Genomic DNA, 21,031 nt, shown 5'->3' with positions numbered 1-21,031 from the left:
GTTTTGTTGGGCGCAAAAACGACACCTATCGCACATTGCAGCCTTTCAAGTGCTACCTGCTGGTTTTTTATCTTCTTTCTGCAATGACTTCCTAATGCTTCATGCCCTGTCCAGGCAATGAGGGAGTCCTGACAATGCCCGGAAAAAGGTGACAGTGTTTTTGATTGGATTTATCAGTTACATGAACGAAGAAAAAAATTGTCAACGAGATCGGCACTATATACTTAGGTTTGGAAATGACCGGCGCACGCAAAAAGCGCTCTTTAGCCGCAGTTCTTATTTCTCCGTGCAATTTAGTTGCTCGCCTGCACCATAAGCTAGGCTCGCAGAACAATATATTACGATATATGCATTTAAGAACAGACGGCCGATTTTGCCACGCATGACAGAGTGTGATTGATCAACATTAGCCTATTGGTGTTGCAGATTGACGAAAGCAATGCTTTACGTATATAAACATGAGTAAGCAGTGCCACAGATGCTGCTGCACGCGTCAGTGGTAAATCAGTGCCTCCACATGAGACTCAATCGCAAGGATCCCAACAAGCATCTCTTGGCAAGCTTCACAAGGCAGGGTGCGCTGACGTATATAGTCAGCACACCGCGTCTGCCCTTGGCTTTACACCCAATTATCCCTCCCCTTTTATTTTTCTTCTGCTTTCTTCGGTCAGCGTGCACTGCGAACACAAAGCTAAGTGTTATGGAGCCGTACAGTAGATGGAGCTGTTTGTTCGATAGATCATCGCACTCATCTTTCCGCTGATTGCGGGCACTCATATGCTGTTCGCAATAGCGTGTGGCATGCAATAATGCACGCCTCTGTGGCATGCGAAAGGAAACAGCGCAGTATTTTATAAAGATAGGTCAATGAACACAAACGTGTAGCGTTCGAGAAAACCAGAGCGACAATACTAAATCTGCGTGATAGATTACGACCACAAGGCATTATAAACAACCAGTGTGCATTAAAAGAGCATTAACCCTTTGAGGGTTTTCGCTGTACATATACGGCATAGCCTGTATGTTTAAAACGCGCGCCTTTTTCAATCATTTCTCTTGTTTTGCATGTGCTGCCACACTTCAGGAATACATGGAATTTTCATGCTCCGATGTCTCTCCAGTCAATTTTTTTTTTGCTTAAATAGAATCGCCTGAAGGTTTTATTTCAGCAATAAAAAAATGACACATTCGAAGGTCGCAGGTTCAGTCCCTGCCGGCGGCAGGTTATCTTTTCGTCCACTTTACTTTCTTCAAATTTATATTCCAATTACTACAAATAACACCCCCTATACTTTCCTTGGCATTACTGTCTGTTAGTTCTCGTTAATAGTGTGTCTAAGAAAGAAAAACGAGCCCTTAAAAGTAATCTTCTTTCCTACATTTTTGGACTGCATTTCGCGAAAAAATTCGACCCTCAAAGCGTTAATAGAGCAGCTCCCTTTGTACACAGTCGATACGCGCGATCAGTATTTTTGTTTGGTTTGTGGTGCACCGCTTATGCACATGTCCATGCCTTGTTTATTTCGAAAAACTACGACACACACTATGGTGAACGGTGTAGAAATACTGGTGGCTAAAGAAATGAGCAGGGAACGAACGGGTGTCAAGGACATCTTAGTCCAAATCAAGAGGAAGAAATGGACATGGGCACGGCATGTAGCGCGTAGGCAACCGCTGGTCATTAAGAGTAACTGACTGGATTCCAAGAGAAGGCAAACACGCAAGGGAGAGACAGAAAGTTAGGTGGGCAGATGAGATTAAGAAGTTTGCGGGTACAACGCGGCAGCAGCAAACACAGGACCGGGTTGATTGGCGGAACATGGGAGAGGCCTTTGCCCTGCAGTGGGCGTAGTGAAACTGATGATAATGACGATGATGATGAAAGAAATGAGCCTAGGAATGCAGCACAGCCATTGCACAGGTCATGCAGAAACAACGGGGTTTTGATATCTGATGCGTGTTTATAATCACATTGGGAATTACAGTGAAGATTGTTCTAGCAGAATTCAGCAGAACAGTGAAGATATATCGCTGTGCATGGTTATAACCGATGTTTGAGAGTCGCATCTCGTCTGAAATGAACACTTTTCTTGAACGCCTACCTCAGATCGGAAGCACACGCCACTAGGGAACAGCAGTTCAGCTTTGCGAAGCGGTGCGCCTTGTGCAGCTGCCACCCGAATGAGTTTTTTAATGCGCAAAGCTCCGATATTGTGTTCTCGTCAATTTGTGACAGCACAGTGAGTCCACTAACCGTTCGGTGCTGGATGATGAAAAAAACGGCCGCATTTTCTTGGTCTGAAAGCTCCGCCAATGACTGTGGCTCAGCCTCTCCATGGCCTCTCCTAATGGAGACGGTAGCAGACGATTCCGCGATGGCACCCAAGAAAAAACAGCGGACACGCCTAGTGTTTCCGGAGCACCAAGCATTATGAATATCCCCTATTGACGCATTTATGCTATAAAGTGAGATATTAATGAGAACAAACTTCTTATGCGAGTATAAATTTGCTGTGTCACACAGATGTGCAAAAGCCACGACTCCAGCTCGGGAGCACAAGATTAAAGGAATCTAATTGTGAACAAAAGTCAAAAACCAAAATTCAAACTGACAGATTCCAAGTACGGTTAAACCTAAAAGCACTAACAGCTGCTGTTAGGCTAGTTGTTGAATAGCTAGGAGTGGTCTTTAGGTGCAAAACAAGACAAGGGAATAAAGACAGACAGGCACACCACGTCCATGTTTATTCTCTGTACAGTGCCTGGTTTTGGGCCAAGATCGATTCCTATGGATACAATGAGAGCTTGATGTAATGAACTTTATTGTAATGCAATGCTCAATACACAGCATTTAGCTTTACATAGATTCATGTTCATAGAGCACAATGTATTCAAAGCCTCATACAACGAAGCTTGTTTATCCGTGATTTCAATATAAAGACGTTTCACTACTACACCACAGAGGAAGACTTATCAGCGGCCTTGTGTATTGTGTTGGCAACCCTGGTGCATGAGCAATTGTCGGAGCAGTGGCACTTTGGGACTACATTAGAAGATATGCTGCATGACAGGTTGACCTGTGGACTCTGGGATGATGCCTTACAACGATGGCTCCTTTCCGAGCCCGAATTAATCTTTGCGGTGGTCCAACAAAGCGCATTGGCAGCGGAATACACCCACAGGCAGGCTGAGAAGATTCGGGGAATGGCACCGGCGGAGCTAGTCTACGAGGCTAGCTCCGCCGCCTCGTAGAAGTGGCAGAGAAGTGGCAAAGAAGTGGCAGAGAAGCGCGATGCAGTGAAGCCTGGCAAGCTTGCCAGCCGAATGTTATAAATAACCAGTAACGTGACAAATAATCCAATATATGCTAATACAACACACAAACAACAGAACACGTGCACAATATACCGCGAATGCAGCGTCGCCGACGCTCGGCTCACCACAAGAGCCTGTAGGACGAAGTCGCGGAATTGCCACCACGGACGCTGCGCGAGAGAAGTCCATCTACAAGCGCTGCCAGACCCCAAAAGACAAGAGTGCTCTTCCTCATGTGCCCGCATAATGTTGCTCCCGCCAGGTGGTGCCGTGCCATCTCTGACTCGGCGGCGAAGCTAACTGCTCTAGCTACGCCGCTAGGCACAATGGGGCACAAAACGACTTTACAGGAGACGATAGCACCCCTACAACCTGCAGACGAATGGCCTCACCAAACGTCTGAATAAAACTCTTACCAAGATGCTTGCGATGTACGTCGACGCCGAACACAAGAATTGGGACGCTATCCTTCCGTATGTAACTTTTGCCTACAACACGGCAATACAGATGGCACCCAGGGGTGAGACGGCTGAAATTGAATGGGGAGCAGCTTTTGGAGCAGAAGAGCCTTAATTTTTAGCAGTTAGCGGCGTTAATATGTCAACTTAGGGGCTTGAAAAAACAAATTTGTAGGAACATGGGGGGTAAAGTAGATATTTTAATTGGCTTAGAATACACGTAACACTGAAACAGCCTCTGGAGAATGCTTTTTTGACAGATAATCATCACACGTGAACTACACTACTTTTTTACATACCACATGACCTATCTAGCCTGAAGTAACAAACGACACATGAAATAATTTAGAAAAGAATCTGCAAACTAGGTCCAATTTATGAACATAAAAAAAAACGAAAAAGCACCATGAAGGCCAGTGTTACTCCTCGTCAGGAGAACATCACAATAAGCACCTTCAGCTATCTGTGCAGGCACGCAGTTGGCGCAGTGTCAAATGTACTGCACACTTTTAACAGGCGACCACAAAAGCGGGCTGCATCCCCGTTCACTGCCTTCTCGTGCAGGACCCCCTTCAAGAGTGCGGCGCAGGCGCCAAGAAACCATGCCGCACATAACATCTAATCAAATGACCGCATATGGTACTTCAAGCATAGCGTCATTGTAAGCGTACTGCACACTTTTATTAGGGGATGGCACAAAATGCACTTTGCATCAGTCCGCTGTCACCTTCTCTTACAAAACCACTACAGCATCGTGGAAATGCGTCGCATGTGAAGATACGTCGCAAGCTAGCTGTTGCCGCGTTCATGCAACAAGGTACTAGCCTCAACTGTGCAGGGTATGGCACATAATGGTACTGTGACGTGATTTATTGACGCGTCTTCAGGGAATGTCGACAGACGTCAAGAGTAGGGCGCCGGAGAGCGGCGGGCGTCAAGCAGCCAAAATCTGGGCAAGCGTGAACTGGTGTCCCCTGCTACTATTGACACTGCGGCTTGCTTGCTTGCTAGCTTGCTCGTGTGCTTTGTCGTCCTCCTCTCTTCTCTACATTGGCCTCTGGGGAATAGCGGAGCCATCCTGGCGACTTAAGGCGTTGATAGGATAGCGGGGTCATAATATGGCTTGATGCGAGACACGTGGACAATTTCTCGGCCACGACGGCGCAAGTCGTCAGATGGTGTCAAGGGCTCGACCTTGTAATTGATGGGAGAAGTCTGAGCAAGAATGCGGTAGGGGCCGTGTTATTGGGCCAGTAACTTGGAAGAAAGTCCAGGAGTGTTCGGCGGAACCCAAAGTCAGACAGGGGCACCTGCCTTGAAAGCAGCAAGAGGTCCGTCGTCGTCGTGCCTAAGCTTCTGGCGACCTTGGTCTTCTGTCGTAAATGAACGGGCCAACTGTCGGCAATGCCTATGCGTATCTGGCAAAGTCGGAAATTGTGCTGTACTCAGATGCCTCAGGTGTGTAAGGAAGCATGGTGTCCAGCATGCATGATGGCTCGCGTCCGTATAAAAGAAAGAACGGTGAGAATCCTGTGGTCGCTTCCATAGCAGTGTTGTACGCATATGTTACGAAAGGAAGGACGGTGCCCCAGTTGGTCTGGTCTGATGCGGTGTACATCGTCAGCATATTACCGAGAGTGCGATTAAATCTTTCGGTTAGGCCATTGGTACATGGATGATATGCGGTCGTCATGTGGTGAACGATGTTGCACTGAACGAGCAATGCTTCAATAGCTTCGGACAGAAAAACGCATCCTCTGTCGCTCAAAAGTTCGCGCGGGGCGCCGTGGCGCAGGACGAAGTTGCATAGAATGAAAAACGCAACTTCTCTGGCTGTTGCTGTGGCCAAAGCTGCAGTCTCTGCATAACACGTGAGGTGGTCTACGCCGACAATGATCCATCTGTTCCCAGAAGTGGTCGAGGGAAGCGGGCCATATAAATCAATACCAACGCGGTAAACGGACGTGCCGGGCACGGGAGAGGCTGAAGCGTACCGGCTGGTCGTTGGGGTGGAAGTATATCCGCAGTTGTACCGCCTTTCGTCGCTGACAGGCGGTACAACTGCGGATATACTTGCACACAAATGAATACAGTCAGCGCCAATAGTATTGCTGACGCAGGCGGTTGTAGGTCTTGAGAACGCCAGCGTGAGCGCTTTGCGGGTCGGTGTGAAAAGCAGCGCACATATCCGTGCGCATGTGGCGAGCTATCACAAGCAGCCACCTCCTGCCATCAGACGTGTAATTCCGCCGATAGAGGAGACCATCTCGAATAGCGAAATGGGGCACTTGGCGACGAAGAGTTCTTGAAGCGGGGTAAGCTGATGGATCAGCCAGGAAGTCGAGCATGTGGCAAACCCAAGCATCCTTGCGTTGCTCCGACGACATGTCTGCGACGTCGATTGGCGACAAGGAAGCTGATGGAGAAGTTGTGTCGGACGCTAGCAGTGAGCGGGAGAGCACATCAGCATCAGAGTGCTTGCGGCCTGATCGGTACACAACATGAATGTCGTACTCTTGCAGCCGAAGCGCCCAGCGACCGAGGCGTCCTGACGGATCTTTCAGCGATGAGAGCCAACATAGAGCATGATGGCCCATGACGACGTCGAAAGGGCTGCCACAGAGGTACGGACGAAGCTTAGCCAAAGCCCAAATTATGGCAAGGCATTCCTTCTCAGTGACCGAATAATTGCACTCGGCTTTCTTGAGAGTTCGACTCGCATAAGCGACAACGTATTCTTCATATCCTGGTTTCTTTTGAGCCAGTACAGTACCAAGGGCGACGCCGCTGGCGTCAGTATGCATTTCCGTTGGTGCATCAGGGTCAAAGTGACGAAGTATTGGAGGCGATGTTATTAAGCGCCGTAGCGTTTCGAAAGATGCGTCGCACTCTCTTGACCAAGCAGACAGGCCATTAGAGGTTGGCAGAAGATTGGTAAGAGGAGCGATGATGGAAGCAAAGTCACAGACAAATCGGCGAAAATAGGAACACAGCCCAATGAAACTTCGAAGCGTCTTCATGCAAGTGGGCTTGGGGTATTCAGCAACGGCCCGGAGTTTCACTGGGTCCGGAAGAACGCCTTCCTTGCAGACGACGTGACCCAGTATCGTCAACTGGCGCGCTACAAAATGACACTTTTTGATGTTGAGTTGAAGACCAGCTGATGTGAGGCACGTCAAAATCTCACGTAGGCGGACAAGGTGAGTAGGGAAATCCCGAGAAAAGACTACGATGTCGTCAAGGTAGCAAAGGCAGGTGTTCCACTTGAGGATGTTGTCCATCATCCGTTTGAATGTAGCCGGGGCATTGCACAATCCGAACGGCATGACGTTAAACTCATAGAGTCCATCAGGAGTGACGAAAGCAGTCTTCGCACGATCAGTGACATCCATCGGTACTTGCCAATAACCCGAGCGTAACTCTAAAGACGAGAAATATTGTGCCCTTTGTAAGCAATCGAGAGCATCATCGATGCGTGTCAACGGGTACACATCCTTTCGAGTAATCTTATTGAGGCGGCGATAGTCAACGCAGAACCTTATTGATCCATCCTTCTTGCGCACAAGTACGACAGGAGAGGACCAGGGGCTCTGGGATGGCTGAATCACTGCGCGTTTAAGCATGTCGACTTGTTCGTTGATCATCTGCCGTTCTTCCGCGGAAACTTGATAGGGTCGGCGTAAGGGAGCATGTGAACCGGTGTCGATGTGGTGTGTGACGCTCGTCGTGCGGCCCAAGGTCGGCTGGGCGCAATCGAAGGACGAGCGGAAGTCTTGCAGAAGAGCGAGAAGTTGGCTGCGATGCGATGGCGGTAGATCGTCAGCGATAGAAGGGCAGAAATTATCTGGGGCTGAAGAGTTGGAAACAGGTGACGTCATGGCGTTCAGCTGAAGGTGGGGTTGGTCTTCAGAGAAGTCCAGGAAATGCAGGAGGTCGACGTCTTGTACGTGCCCCAAAGATTCCCCATGAAGCAAGGAAACGGCGGACGTCAGCGAGTTGGCAATGAGCATTATCGTAGTGCCAGAATTAATCGATAGTACCGCAAAGGGCAGTCAGTAAGCCACGACGACGGAGAAATACTTCCGACGGGGCAAAGAGTGCTGTTCCGTCTGGTGCAGTCGTACAGGTCAGTGCTACAAGGGTCCACGTTTTTGGGGTATATCTGTGTCCTCAGCGACGACGAGTTTGTGGGAGGGTCCGTCGAAAGAGAGGTCTGCAGCGGCATAAGGGCTACTTCTGCACGAGAACCGTTTATGATGGTGCTATGACTCGATAGGAAGTCCCAACCGAGAATAATGTCGTGGGAGCAGGACGGTAGCACAAAGAACTCGATCACATAAAGTTCACCTTGTATGATGACTCGCACAGTGCAGACAGCTGATGGCGTAATTAACTGTGAGCTGGCAGTACGGAGCATTAGTCCTGATAGCGACGTCGTCAACTTCTTTATCTTGCAGCACAGTGTCTCAGAGATGACTGAAACAGCGGCCCCTGTGTCAATAAGCGCAACGGCGGCGGTTCCTTCAACATCGACGTCTAAAACATTTGGCGGCGAAACACAAGAGGCCTTGGGCAGTTCGACTTGCATGCAGCTCTTGCCTCCGGAACTGCAGCAATCAGTTTCCCTCCTCTGTAGCCGAGCGGCGACGCATGGGTGACAGAGAGCGTTGTCGAGGAGATGGTGATCGGCGATTGGAGAAGGATCACCGATTATCAGCAGCGTACTTAGGTGGTGTGCGTGACGACGAGGGATCAGGTGTGGCCATGGTGTCGAAGAAAGAAGGTGGGCAACGGCGGCAGTGGCGGGCGACGTGTCCAGCGACACCACAGGTGAAGCAGATGGGCCTGTTGTCCGGCGTTCGCCACAGGTATTGACGGCGGAAAAACGAAGGCGAGGGGCCCACGTAGTGAAGTGGTGATGAAGTCGTGGTCGACGGCGAGACAGGGGTCGGCATCGCAGGGGTTGGCATCGCAGGTCGGGTATACGGCATAGGCTGCTGAGGGGGCCGAGCAGCGACAGCTGCGTGAGCGGCGCAGTGATGAGTGGTTGTTGGGGTATAGATGGCTGGTGCTCAGCAATTTGGGTCTGAATGACGTGTTTAAGGTCAGGGCCCAAAGTCTGTGCCGGCTCGTTCGTGAGAGGTAGTAGTAAAAGCTGATGCGCTACCTCTTCGCGGATGAGCTCGTTGATGGTGGATAGCAGCGGCTGCTGATCGGCAGGGCGAGCAGTAACGTGTAAGCTTGATAGCGTGTCGGTTGTCGTGAGGGCTTGGCGCGCGATCGAGTGCTGCCGATGCAACTCGTCAAAGCTCTGACATGAGACCAGTGCAGCGACTGTGGTGGGATTCCTTGTGAGCAGCATCTGAAAAGCATTGTCCTCGATGCCCTTGAGGATGTGTTTGATCTTCTTCTCTTCGGTCATGGTAGAGTTCACGCGGTTGCAGAGGTTCAGCAGATCCTCAATGTAGCCCGTGAAGTTCTCTCTTGGTAGCTGCGCGCGTTGACGCAAGCACTGCTCTGCCCGAAGCTTGCGAGCCGATGGCCGACTGAAGACGTCCGTGACTGAAGTCTTAAAGACGGACCAAGTGGGAATGTCGCTCTCGTGGTTGTTATACCACAGCTGGGCGATGTCCGCAAGGTAGAACTGGACGTAACTAAGCTTCATTTGATCGTCCCATTTGTTGCTGGCACTCACGCGTTCATATTTCGAGAGTCATTCTTTCACGTCCGAGTCACCTGAGCCAGTGAAGATGGGCAGATCTCGCTGGCGATACAGGGCGCCACAGGTGACGTGGACTGCTGAAGGTCCAGACTGGAGAGGGGTCTCTTCGGCCATGTTGGCAATGTGGTCACGAACCAGGGGGGAGTTTCCGGGAGCGAAGGTCCAGGTTGGTACTGGGAATCCATGTACCTCCAACAAGTGTGACCTGATTTATTGACGCATCTTCAGGGAATGTCGACACACGTGAAGAATAGGGCGTCAGAGAGCGGTGGGCATCAAGCAGCCAAAATCCGGGCAAGCGGGAGCTGATGTCCCCTGCTACTATTGACACTGCGGCTTGCTTGCTTGCTAGCTTGCTCGTGTGCTTCGTCGTCGTCCTCTCTTCACTACCGTATGAATACTCCCATGGCAAATGCGCATGTAGGAGACCACATGCAGCAGCGTCGACAGGAAAACCGCAGTGACCGGAGCAACACGCTACGCACAATAAAAAACACGAGTCAACTGGCTAGAAAGGTGTGTCGTGAAAGCGCGCCTTCCCGAGCAGTGGCACAGTGCATTTCTGGCGCATAGAATTACTGTGTATACTACCTTTAGGTAGCATATACAGTAACTCTACTGGCTGTATGTGCTAACTTACTGTACATGCTACATAACGGTAGCACATAAATAATGTAGAGAGTACTGTGCCAAGACGTACTTCAAGTGATCCGTTCGACAGGAAATCACATAAGCAGTTCAGCATTCTTCCGAGAGTCCCCAAGTCAGCTAGGTTCTGTATCACCAAGTTGTATCACATGCTTCCTCGAAGTCAAAGAAGACTGCAAGACAGTGCTGCTTGTGCAGAAATGCATCTTGTATTTCATGCTCCACTCTGACAAGATGGTCTGGTGGAATAGCCCTTTATGTATCTGCAGTGTGTAAGTCTATTAGGTTTTCTGATTCAACAATGAAAGTGAGTAATGTTTATAATGCTTTTGTATGTTTTTGCTTGACAACTTGTTAATGCAATGGGCTTATAGCTGCTCGGGGATGTTGGGGATTTACCAGGCTTTAGAAAAGGTACCATTATTGCATTTTTCTAATCTTCAGGCATTGTACCAGTTTCCCATATTTTGTTGAAAAATCGGAGATATACATACACCGATGCTTGGGATAGGTGCGCCAGCATTGTGTAGTGTACCCGGTCAGGCCCTGTTGCCGTTTTTTTTACCGGCTGAAAGTATTCTGTTTAATTCATGTAGTGAGAGTGGATAGTTATAACATTCATTTGAAGCACTCGTAATGGGCAGCCTCTGTTTTTCAGCATATTCTTTGTATTTGAGGAAAGCGTTTTGTGTAGGCTTGTACGAATATTCGAGAACTTCGAATATTCGAACGAATATTACAGTATTCGAATTCACTTCAAAACGAATTTAAATTCTAGGAAATTTCGAGGTATTCGAAATGAACGAATAGACATATATAAACCGCATGTACCCTCTGTAAAGGTGGTTTCACTGCAGTGGAGGTGTGCTATACCGTGAATACACGTTTCCAGGAGAAATCCGCACTGCCGCGAAGCCACACTTCAAGTTTAAATGAATGTACAGTGAAACCTCGTTAATCCAAAGTCACTGGGACTGTGAAAAATCTAATTAAGCGGGTTTTCGAATTAACCAAGCATACAAAAAGCGGGATGCAAGGAACTTTGAATTACTGGAAGTAATCAGAGCTGGTCGTTTGCTGTTTCTGCTAGTTTGTGGCTGCAAGGGTTATGTTTTCCAGCAATAGCTGGTCCCAATTTTGCCGCTAAACCGGGGAAACGGCGGGCCTCGCTGCTGCCAGCGCAAGAAAAAAAAAAAAAGAGGGAGAAAAAACGGTCTCGTGGTCAACTGAAATGCGCACCTGCGGAGAAGATGTGCTTCGCTGCAAGACAGCGGTGACACACGGGCAGCATGTCACCTGGTCCTCTCAGCGTCAGTGCGTCAGGCCGGGATGCTTCACTTGTCACTCATTAGTATCGCTACACTGCATTGCCTTGTGGCTCCTAAGGGCCATCGTTTCTGCGGATTTGCGGCTAAATCGCGATCAGGGAATTGGCACATGGCACCCAAAGTTTTCGAATTAACCGGGCTGGTACTGACTGCCACTTCAAATTATCCACTCAAATTTACGTTGCGAAATACGGGGCCAAGGAAATCCTTCTAATTATGCAGGATCTCGAATTACTGAGGTTTACTGTATTACCCTCACATCGATTCATAATTTTTTAAGTTTAAAAGCTTGTTATACCGGCTTATATGCTCCAAGTATAGTAAATCTTATAACGTAACATGTTTTACAGGTTATCACTTGCATTCTACCAAAAGTCAAATACTGCTACAGTGAAATCTCGGTATAACGAACTCCAGGGGACCGCGGAAAAATGTTCGTTATTCTGAAAGGTTGTTATAGTGAAAGCCCAAAAGTTTACCATAGCAATAGAATTTCAGCAACGCAAACGTCCTACCTTTGCAACGATACGTCCTTGAACTCGTTTCTCACAACAATGCACACGTGAACGTCAGACAAGGCACGTTTATTAGAAATAGTCCATGATCGTTTTTTGACGGGTGCAGCACAAACTCTGCGTCACGAACGATTCTAGACCGTCCGCATTTAGGTTGCTGTACCGCTTTTTTTCTACGAATATGCGAAGTTTCCTCAAGTAGTCCAATGCATCCGTGGCCGACACGGACTCGTCGCGATCTTCGGGTGCTACCGTGACATCGTCGTCCATGTCATCACTGCAATCCTTTATCTTTGAGAATCGTGGCGATCGTCGACCGTGCCACTCCACGTTCTTTAGCCACGACGGCTTGTTTCACCCTGTCTTCTACTTCAAGAATGTCTACCTTCTCACTCAAAGAAAACTGCTTCCGCTTCTTCGCCGTAGGAGGAGTTGTTGAGCTCAGGGCAACACGAACGCCGGGACGCACTTCCAATACAATAAAATATGCAGAAGACTGATACAGGTGACAGCACGCGAACAACTGATAAAGCAAGCAAGTAAAACGTCATGCAGGAAAAAAGAAAAGCGGTGGCTACTTGTACTTTTTTTTCTTCTCCCGCACCTTCTCAGGTTTTCTGAGCCCATGTTTCCCGGCACTCCGCTTACAAAACCTGATGCGTCTTCGCCTCCGCAACAGAGGGGAAAAAAAAAAAAGAGTTCTCCGCCCGAGTCCTTCTCCTCCCGCGCCATCTCAGGTTTTTGCAGGAGGGCGTCCGCTCTTCGCGCTGCATCGTCTGCTAGCTTACAGCTCCGACTGCCATGACCGATACACTGAAATCTAAGAATCCTCGCATTTCGGGATATAAGTTCGTAGTACTGAGGTGTTGTTAAGATGACACGGGAATTAAATAACGATCGTTATTCTGAAATGTTCGTTATTCTGAAGTTTATAGTAGTGAAATACTTTTACATTGAAACTATAAGCAGTCAGCAAGGGATTTCTTAAAAGTTCGTTAATCTAAAATGTTCGTTAATGTGGTGTTCGTTGTAACGAGGTTTGACTGTATTACTCAAAGATGCTTCCACTTCCCTTTGAACCAAAAAGAATGACATATGCATCTGCCTTGTTTTAACTTCAAAAATATTGCGCTGGTTAGTTGGGTCATGACAAATATGCTCATTTTTCTTTATAATATGTGATATAAACTATTCGAATTCGCTTCGACCAAATCACTATTTGCTTCGAATTCGCTTTGGACCTAAAATTTACTATTCGCACAAGCCTAGTTTTGTGTAATTCGCTGAAGATTATACATTGTACAGTAGAACCTGGGTATATCGAACTCGCCAAAAAACGTTTATTAGTTCGATATATGGCATAATTCGATATAGGCCCGCTATAGGATTTTGACACAAAGGCACATAACAATAAGAAAAGTACTTTATTATTATGGTGGCTTACTTGCGTGCCCTACTTTGGAACAAAATAGTCCTGGATTTTCTTCTGTGTCAACGACTTCGCTGCCTGCGACAGCACGCATGCCTCCACGTTGTCCAACGAGTCGGAGCAGCTGAGGCCGCAACCTTCCACATTCACGCAATAGCGCCGGACCAATGCAAGTGCACTAATCACTTCGGAGGATGTAGGCAATGGGCCATCGTCAATTTCCTTATTGCTGTCGCTTTGGCTCGTGGTCGGCACGACGTCTGCAAACGTAGTCCTCATCTTGTAGCTCACCCATGAAGGCGACATCATCGTCCGCACTGACGAACTCGTCGAATGTCGATCCGTCGATAGCTCCCGGGAACTGCCAGCTCGCTCCAAACTTCGGCGGAAACACCTGCGGTGTCTTCAGTGCTGTCATCGGAATTTGGGGTGTCATCACCAGGCGGGCGGAAACCGGCATGCCTAAAGCAGTTCTGGATCGTCTCCTTAGTGACATCTGCCCACGATCTACTCAACATAGAAAGAGCTTCAAGCAAGTCGATCTCAAGCTCCCTGCCGACACGAAGGTTCTGCAGCAGCCTCTCCACCAGGCGCTTTCGATAGCCGGCTTTCAGTGCGCGTATAATGCCTTGATCCAGTGGTTACAGTACAGACGTAGTGTTTGGGGGCAAAAAACGCCGCTCGATGTTGCTGAAGGTCGTACTGCAGTGGTGCGATGAACAATTGTCCACGAGCAGGCACACCTTGCGATTTTCGCCTACCAAATCATCATTCCACGACGATAGCCACCTGCCGAAAAGCTCCCCGGTCATCCACGCTTTTAAGTTTGCTCGGTAGGTAACTGGAAGCGACAGCGCATTTCGAAAACGCCGCGGTGCCGTGCTTTTCCCGATAACCAGATGTCGAAGCTTTTTCGATCCGTCTAAATTAGCTGCCAACAGCACGGACACACGAGCTTTGTTTGCCTTGCCGCCGCAAGTCTTGTCGCCACGACACGCAAGTGTCTTGTTTGGCAACATTTGCCAAAATAGAGCGGTTTCATCCGCATTGAAGATATCTTGGGCTTGATATCTTGCTGCGATATCTCGCCAGTTTTCCTTGAGCCATTTGTCTACGCTGTCCAGGTCCGCCGCTCTGCTTTCACTTGTAACAGCTTTGCCAACGATGTCGTGCCGTTCTCTGAACCGTTGGAGCCAGCCTGAACCGCCTTGGAAATCGTTGGAAATCGGGTGCCTGAACCGCCTTGGAAATCGGGTGTGTTAGCTGTGCATGGGCGAGGTTACTGTTGACGACTTCGGTGAATTCAGACAACCGAGCATTCCTTGCCACAGGAAGTCAAGCAGTTTTCAAGCTTTGCGATGCCAACTTGTTTCATGCCCGGCTGTACGAGCAGGTAGAAAAGCATAACCCAGAAAAGCGGCATTTTTTAAAATGCGAATGCATTTCTTAGTCGGGCTATGTCAGGCGTCGGTGTCCGCGCGCCGGCAGGTGTTATCTCTCCGCTCTCACTCCCTCTCCCATAGCAACAGCTGCGGGCGCGCGCGCTTATCCTCGCCCCTAGCAACCGGAGCAGGTGGTGCGGGCGGAGTAGTGGAGAGTGAATGGAGCGGAGGAGCGCGCTCTGGCGTGTGAGGGCGCTCGCATCGCGAGAGCTCGGCAGAGCTCCCGCGTGTGTGGAGAGAGTGTAGGAGAGGGTAGGTGCAGTGCTTCGCCGCTCCTTCTCTCGCCGTTCGCTCTCTCTCCTCCCTGCGCCCCACTCTCCCGTCCGCTGGAGTGAAGCGCGCGCCTCACTCTCGACCCTTCGCTGGCTGGGTGCCTCTCAAGGCGATGGCAGTAGTCGGTGAAGGCTAATGTCTGACGGCGTCATTAATTTACGCGATTAAACTTCCTGAAAACCTTGACTATTTGAGAAAAACACCATATTCATTAAAGGGGGAGGCTTGCCCCCCCCCCCCCACCCCCCACTTCCCCGACTATAACCAACAATGCTGTGCAGTATGTATGCGTGTGAAATCGTTTCCTCGTTCATTTTGCATACCAAGGATCTCGGTTTGCTTTCACAATGTAATATTTCTTGCGATGCCACCATGTTCAAATTAATTGACCAATATGCATGTTGCTTGGCTCTTTGAAACAATACAAATGCGCATTATCAGTTTGTACAATGCAAGGCTTTCCTAAACGTCACATAACGCGAAGTGCAACATTATTACGCACGAAATATGCTGTGCTCTTGGTTAGACCACATTTTTTCATGTTAATGAACGCACTAGAATTACTGAAATGATATGTGTCCGTCAGTTTTCGCAAAATCCGTGACACGCTTGCCAACCGCGAAAAATTCTCGGCGAATAATTCGAGTATGTTGATACAGCAATGTTTTATTCGTACTACAAAATGTTGTACCCGTTAATTTCTCCGCGTCTGAGAGATGTTGTGTAACCCCGAGTTTTCTACGTTTGATTCGTATTTTTGGAGCATGCTCAATAGCCAAACTAGTGTGGTCTTAATGAAACGGACATGGAAAGGCGCAGGGCGAAGCGAGCGCTTTGTCAATGCACAAAACTGACGCCTGCGAAGCGTGTCTGTACAGGTCTTTTCAAGTTCGTGAGCAATATGACGCGCACAAATTGAAGTAAATGTTCAATTAACGTTAAGTAACTGGAGTAAAGACCAAGTACAGTGTTCGCGCAATTCTCATTCGGTTGTATGCAAAGGCTCATGCAAAACCCTTCGCGCTAGCAGACTACCCTCGCTCTCCTAGCACAAAGCACAACTGCAGCGCTGTGGTGCCGGGTGCGGCGACAGGCCGCCTCCTCCCTACGCGCGCCGCGAGGAGATACGGAACTAAAAAAGTATCTATAAACGTTGGCGGCGACGTCGGACTTCTTTTCACCGCGCTCGACCCGATTTATGATTTCGAGTTTCGCGGCGAACGGCAAATTCTGCCTCTTTGCACAAGCCATGACGAGAGCGCGCCAATAAAGTTCACAGAGCACCAACAGGCAACACTACCAGCACGGACCACGCTCAATGAGGACTCGAGGAAAACAGGCAGCAGCAGGCACACAAGCATAAAGAAAGAAAAAATGGCGCTCACTTCTACCGCCTCCGCGCCTCGGAGAAAGCACGACGGCCTCTGATTGGCTGTAAGCGCTGCGGGCGGGCCAGGATCATTTCTTGCAGGGGGGTGTTCGCCCGTGCACAACTGGGTCTAAACCACTTTTTCTAGGGTGGCGCCGGCAGTTTTCCCCGCCACCGCGAGGGAAAGCCAACTTGCTGGGGCACTTTTGAGGCACATGGAGTTTGATATATCGGTTGTCGTTGCTATTTTCATTCGATGCAACAGTAACTTTTGCTATATATTCTCAATGTAAATTTACCGTGTTTAGAAATTGTTCGATATACGGGATAATTTGATATACAGTACAGTGATGCTACCGAGGACTTCTGATTTGGAGCAATTTTTGGAGCAGCAAAATTTCCGTTTTGGAGCACTTTGGAGCAGCAAAATTTTCATCTTGGACCACTTTGGAGCAGATAATTTTGCATCTGGGAGCACTTTGGAGCAGCGAATTTTATATCCTGGAGTGCAATACAGAAGCATATTGCATTAACATTCAAGCACCTGAGTATTATTATGGGGCTCTTATGAAGGCTAGAAATGTTTCGATTCATTGCAAATCTCATGGAAAAGATGACCTCAGGAGCATAGGCGTGCGCACAGGGGGGAGGGGGGGCGCAAAACCTGACCCGTACATTGACCCTTGCGATAGCAATTATATGGACACTCTCGGCGGATTTTTGCCGTCGCCGTTGCCGTAATTTTCCGTATGAAGTCCAAATTAATAACATCACCACGCGCATTCTAGCCGCGGGTAAAAGCTCGCGAGCGCTGGCGACGAACGCGGCTGAAGCGGAGATTAAACTAGCCGGCCGTCTGTCTCCGCCGCACGGACAGCGCATGAGATAACATCTTCCCGCGTGCGGGCCTGTCGTCGATTGCTCATCAGAGAGGAAACGCCCCGCCTGTCTTTCGTAAGGAGCATGAAGGGATGCCAGGGGAGCGGAAGGGGGGGGGGGGGGCATCGTTCGAAGGGCGCAGTCGCTTGCGCGCGCGCTATCTCGAGGCATCAGGAAACGGCTCGTAATCTTGCTGTGCTCTCAACGCTTACTTCGCGTTTAGAGAACTCAGAGCAAGAAAACGCTTCGGTTCCTGGAGGGGCCATATTCCCTTAAACCAGCGTTTTGTTGAGTTACGCGAGATCGGATCCAAAAGAGTTAGCTGCTAGTCTTACTTCGTTTCACAATACATTTTTTTGGTATCGCATTCATTGCTTCGCTCTTAAGCGAAACTTAGTTTTTTAATTGCGAATGCATTTCTTAGTCGGGCTATGTGAGGCATCCGGCGTTGTCCGCGCGCCGGCAGGTCTTATCTCTCCGCTCTCACTCCCTCTCCCATAGCAACAGATGCGGGCGCACGCGCTTATCCTCGCCCCTAGCAACCGGAGCATGTGGTGCGAGAGAGTGTAGGAGAGGGTAGGTGCAGTGCTTCGCCGCTCCTTCTCTCGCCGTTCGCTCTCTCTCCTCCCTGCGCCACTGCCTCAATGCAGTGCGTTTGAAACGCGATTGTAGCGTTTGTGCTGCCTTGGTACAGCCTGAAAACAGCGCGTTCTAAACGCGCTTGTGCTGCATTGAAGGTGGTGGCAACATCTCTGAGGTGATTACGAATGCACGTAGGAAGCGTTCGTTGAAAGAGGCGCCCTAAAGGGAGACACTTGAGCGCGTCGATGTGTCCAGCTTCACGCCATTAAAATTACTACGCCATGTACTCTCGGCGCAAGAAATGCATTCGCATTTCCTCACGATTCCCTTCGGGGAGGTGGGGGCATTTTTTTAACCGTTAGCTGTTGACCCCCGAAAGCGAGGGGCGGACGTGTAACATGGCGTAGCCGCTTCACTGTGGGCCGTCAGCGACGGGCCCGCTACTGACAGCTGCGCATTTGCGGCTGCTCCGACCAGGGGATATGATTTTACTAATGAGATGACATTTTTAAAAAAGCAAGCAAAAAATTCGAATTGGAACCCTAGCACGTGAGCTCGAAAGGGCAAGGCCTTTTAGGGGGTATTTACCGCAGAGTGATTACAAACTCGGACATGCTGGCGGAAGGAATTACGAAAAAGCGGTTCTGGATGAAGATCCATGGATAAAGTATATCTGAGGAAAAGTGTCAACGCGTTTCCACCGTTCGCGTGCTCTTCCATAAACGCGAAGCTAGGAAAATTCGATATTGTCCCATACATCTACTGCGAGCGATCCCAGATTTCATTCCGCGATGTCCGGAAACAGAAGTGACAGACATTTTAGCGGCACTCATGTAGTTATTACTGACCATTGCTTTCTTTACGTGCCGTGTGACGCTTGAAACGAGCTATCAGCAGCGTTTCTGGAACAGACGACGTCCGCCGAAGTATCACCGTGGCACTTTCTCGCTACCGATAGGCCTAGACGTCACGAGCCTCTGCGGAGAGCGCGTTTTGCTGTCGAGCCGACTTGCAGAACAGAAGCCGCGTCTGCACCGTGCATGGCATCGTGGCTTACTCGGAACGCACGCGCGAGCGCCATTTATTCAGCGTAATAATTCTTGGTCCATGATTGCGACTTTATTGGCAGCCCCAAGATCGAGCTGCACATGTTCTGACGCGCCGGCGGTGCGATTGCCGGTAATAGACGCCCCCATACCCGAGACTTTGGCGCAGTTTGGCGCAAATTTCGTCGATATTATCAGGTTGGCGCAGTAAATACAATTTGGCGCACTTTGGCGCAGTTGGCGCAGGAGTGGAACCACTGACAGTAGAACCTCGTTGATACGTTCCCGCTTGATACGATTTCCCGGCTCCTACGCTCGAAATCGCGAAAATTAAAAATAACCAAATACAGCTGTGTGTAATATGTTCCGGTTAATACGTTCCCGGAAAATACGATTATTCGGCAACAACGTTCAGCACCGCGGAAAACTAGGGTCGTATGATACGTTTTCTACTCAGAAACTCTCATTCAGGTGTGCAAAAAAAGGCCCTCTCAGCGACGGCAGCTTCTCCGCAGTGCCTTTCCCCCCTCCGTGCTTTCTCTGATTTGCTCAATTGTCCCCTCCGCGTCTCTTCCGAATTGCTCGATCGCCGCTCTCTGTCACCCACGCGGCGACGCGGGCCGTCACAATCTTCGAACGGCTTGCCGCGGAAACACGCATGCCGCTGCCGCATCACCACCGCTGCACAACACGCCGCGACCCGTAACCATAGCAACGCCGCCATTGTGCCTAGTCAATATGGCCGATAATTTCCCGCACACTTTTCTCCCGGAGCGCAATCGTTTTTGGGTTGCTCCGCCCGGCGCAATTCCAGTCGGCGTTCGTATTTCTCTGGCTGGGCAGTTCTGCCGACCAGCGGGTCGTCAGAAGCTGACAGAAAAGATTTGTTCTGGAAGATATCTAGGAGGTTTCTGGTTATCAGACGCCAAAAACGAGACGATGTGCACTCGCCACCATCTTTGTGAGGACTCGACAGATCGCAGTGCGGGCGCTTGGGGACTTCACCTTCGGTTGCCATTACGCCGGGCGTTATCTTTTAAAGCCCGTTTCGCCGTGCGAGATGGTGCGATTACTAGTGGCGGCGAACATACCAGCGCATGTCTCAAGTTAAGACAGAACGCAAACTGATCAGCGCGAGTGTGCGACGTAGTATGCGATAGCCGCGAACAGCTGTCGCTTTCGGGGATGCTTATCACTCTCGCGAGATATCGCATATCGTGTTGTACCGCGATTGTTACGTGCACTGCGAAGAGTTGAGCTTGTTAAGCCTTTAGAGGGGCGGCAGTTTTCTTCACGGACGGGGCGAGTCACGCGTGATCTTTCGAACGTACGTGATCGTATCCCAAATGCGTATGTTCGAGAATATCACTTCTGCTCTTCGGCAAACCTAGCCCCATATTTCCAAGCGACAATGCAGAAAGAACCGACGCTCATGCGGCGCAAAGTTTCGTCTGCTGACATGGCGGTAGCGTTTCTTTACGTTTACGCTGGTTGTCTCAGAGTTCGATTTTGCAATATTCGGGTTGTCTCGGGATTTCAATACACGTGACCACGACGTTATTTTCGGTCAGGATCGGAACTAGCTGGCTGACCTCTGGCGGCCAGCAAGATGCCAGGAGTTCGAAAATCGAAGAGTCCCTCCATGTTTTTTGAGAAATAAATGTTTTTTGCCCTTGCACCTCAATATGGGCTTGTCAGCCTCAATTTTTACTGGATTCGGATCGTACGTTTTCCCGGATCATACGTTTATTTTCCGCGTTTTTTTCGGAAACGTATCAACGAGGTTCTACTGTAAACGGGTTCGATATTGTCGGGCTCGACTGTAAAAGTGTTTTCAGTCGTCTTGACTGCTTGTACGACCTCAAGCTAATATTTAGCCACCTAGATTAGCTGAAGGGGTGAGCTTATTGCATTCTACACCAGATGATAAAATCACTTAATAGCGTCTGAATGTAAGCCAGTTGGTGTGTCCCCACAGTTAAAAGAGCTTAAAATGACACACAGACAAGCAGTGCTAGTCCTGTG

General features: G+C 49.3%; 1 protein-coding gene across 1 annotated transcript in view; it reads right to left on the bottom strand.

Annotated features, from left to right (window-relative positions):
* LOC119399311 (TATA-binding protein-associated factor 172-like) overlaps positions 1 to 21,031 on the bottom strand; it is a 374,345-nt gene that overhangs the window by 223,747 nt on the left and 129,567 nt on the right.

This window comes from Rhipicephalus sanguineus, chromosome 7, assembly GCF_013339695.2.
Source record: "Rhipicephalus sanguineus isolate Rsan-2018 chromosome 7, BIME_Rsan_1.4, whole genome shotgun sequence".
NCBI classification, from domain to species: domain Eukaryota; kingdom Metazoa; phylum Arthropoda; class Arachnida; order Ixodida; family Ixodidae; genus Rhipicephalus; species Rhipicephalus sanguineus.
Note: the sequence above shows the minus strand (reverse complement) of the source record. Positions and strands in the feature narration are given on the sequence as shown.